The following is a 3,250-nucleotide window of genomic DNA, read 5'->3' as shown; positions in this document are numbered from 1 at the left end:
TGTTTACAGTTGCAACAATTGAGTGAGGATGAGGATGAGGATGGCATTGTTGATCACTTAATTTTTGGTGATGAAGCCACTTTTCACACTAATGGGAAAGTGAACAGGCATAATTGTAGAATCTGGGGTACAAAGTATCCACACGAATGTATTGAATTTGAGCATGATTCCCCAGAGGTAAATGTTTTTTGTGCCTTTTCATGTCAAAAACTGTACAGGCCATTCTTCTTCACCGAGAGCACTGTCACTGGATATTCCTACATGGACATGTTGCAGCAATGGCTGCCTCAAATACGATCAGACTCTATGTTCATCTTTCAGCAGGATGGGGCTCCACCCCACTTTCAGCGTGAAGTTCGTAGGTACCTGAACACAGATCTGCCGCATCGATGGATTGACTGTGCTACAAAAGGGGACAGCTGTTTCATGAAATGGCCTCCCCGATCACCAGATCTCACTCCGTGTGACTTTTTTCTGTGGGGACACGTTAAAGATCTGGTGTATGTACCACCTCTACCATGTGATGTAGCAGAGCTCCTGGAGAGAATACGGAAAGCAACTGCCACAGTCGACAATGCCGTGTTGGGACTGGTATGGCAAGAATTTGATTACTGCATTGATGTCTGCCGGGTCACTCATGGTTTGAATATCAAATGCATGTAAAAAAAACTTTCAGAGTTTGTCTTCAAAATGCAATATGTATGACATCGCTACAATGTTTAGTTCTTGTGCAATAAATAATTGAAAGTGTTCCTGGACTTTACGTACACCCTGTATAATGGATATCAGTTAAGAGATTTTTCTGCTTTCAACCACTTAAGGATAACTAATAGTTTCTTCCCCCCATGAAGCTATTCATAACTTTAAATGAAGTGCTGTAGGTACTACATCTATAATAGACTATGTCATTACAAATGAGAAATCCATTCCATTAATAGAGGACACCAGAATCTGCAGAGGATATGCAGTACTCATCTCTATGAGCTGACTTCTCCTGCTGCTTCTGGATCCTTCTTTGGCACAGAACCACTGCTCACACCTAGCAGTCCAAGAAACTATAATTGCTGTCAGAAGTGTATCCCTAAGTAAATGGCCCTGGTTGACTTACACTTATGACTACAGGTCCCACAGAGCCTATCCAGTTCCTTCATGAACCTTGAGGAGAAAGCAGTGAATTGGAAACATGTTTAATCCGCTTGCTCTCATGCAGAGCAGAAATATTTCCATCAATGAAAGTACTGCTGACCAGCCCACATGCACAAAATAATCCTCCTCTAATTTTCCCACTAATAGTGTTGCTGTAGCCCTTTTAATCAGATAAAATTTCATATAATTTGAATAGCCGTCCAATAGATTAAAAACACCCACCACAGAAAACAGATAACAGATTAAAGATACCTACAACAATAAACTGTTTGGGTCCCTCATGTATGACACTTCACATATCCCCTTCAATAGGTACAGTTGAAGCCCTGACATGCTGACACTGGTCACAGGCCATTACCCACTTCCTTTCTCTGTGCTATAAGTAATTGAATACCACCAACTTCTGTAGTTCTGTGATGCATTTTCACTCCCCATGATGTTCATAACTCTGGCATTAATCAATAGGAACATCACCATGCTGATCAGGAAAACATCAATTCCATTCTTTCCTATCAGTCCTCCTCCTCCTATATAACACACCCTTATGTAATTTATTGTAGACTTTCACTTTTGTGTGTTCCTTCAAATGCAGGAGACATTTAAGCACTAAAATACACACTAAGGAAAAACAAAGAAAGAAAGATACAAAGCACCATGAAGGATAATTAGCTGAATGGGATGGAAATTGGTAGATGTGATGTACATGTATAGATAAACAAAGAGGAAGAGCTTCACAAATGGAGTAAGTGTGTAACATATTGGTCCACCTCTGGCCATTACTGAAGCAGTTATTTGGCTATACACTGATTGACAGAGTTGTTAGATTCCTCATGAGGGATACTGTGCAACATTCTCTCCAGTTGGCCCATTAGATCATCAAACCCCCCTGAGTTGGTGCAGGACCTTGGCTACAGTGCTCCAAGTATTCTTAATAGGCGGAAGATCCCGCAACCATGTTGGCAAGCACAAATACAAGCAGTAGAATCTCTCACCCTGTGCATGTGGACAGGGTGAGAAATTGCTTAAATGTAAGACGAGGATGGCTAGCCATGTAGGGCAACAACATACTGCTGTGCTGTAACAGTACCACAGATGCCAACCAAAGGGGTCTTGCTATGAAAATAAATAGCACTCCAGACCGCCACTCCTGGTGATCAGACCATATGGTGAGAGACAGGCAGGTTGGTATCCCATCACTGTCCAGGGCATTTCCAGATATACCTTCAGCCTGGAATTTCATTAAATGGTGCAGAATTGTCTTCAGTGATGAGTCCCACTTCAAACTGAGCATTAGTGACCAGTGAAGACATGTCTAGAGACACCCCAGACAGTGATGGGAAACCAGCTTTACTGTTGCTCACTATATGGTCCAGCAAACATGAGTGATAGTCTGGGTTGCCATTTCACTTCCTAACAGGACTCCAGGACTTCTTTGGGTGTTGTCGATTGCACTTTTGTAAAAGTGTGTCAATTATATTCTATGCCTGCACACAGTGAGAGTTTCTACTGCTTGCCTTTGTGCTTGTCAAACCCTACCTTGGCCAGCCAGGTCGCCAAATCTCTTCCCAGGTAAGAATGTTTGAGCATTATAGGCAAGGCCTTGTAACCACTTCAAAATTTTGATGATCTAACGTGCCAGTTGGACAGAATTTGGCACAATATCCCTCAGAAGATCATCTAACAACTGTATCAATCAATTCCAAGCCAAATAACTGCTCACACAAAGCCCAGAGGAGGACCATGTTCCTCAATTTGTGAAACTCTTTCTCTTGAATAAAGCATCCAATTTTTCTGAAACTGTTATCTGTTTATCTGTACATATACAACACATTTGCCAATACCCATCCCATTCAGATAATCTCCTTGTCATGCATTGTTTTTTTCTTATTTTCTGCCCTTTCTGTAATTCCCTACAAACATTCTCTATCTCTGCTTCTGCTGTCAAACCTTCTAAGTAAAACAAGTTTATTCATGCTTGCCATTCTTCCTGATGTTACTGTCATTGCTGATTGGTAATCACAATGGTAAACACAAAAATACATGCGCAGTTGATTTTTCTCTTCACAAATCTAATTTCCATATCAAATTATTGAAGATATATCAC

This window comes from Schistocerca americana, chromosome X (genome assembly GCF_021461395.2).
Source record: "Schistocerca americana isolate TAMUIC-IGC-003095 chromosome X, iqSchAmer2.1, whole genome shotgun sequence".
Taxonomy (NCBI): Eukaryota; Metazoa; Arthropoda; class Insecta; order Orthoptera; family Acrididae; genus Schistocerca; species Schistocerca americana.
Note: the sequence above shows the minus strand (reverse complement) of the source record.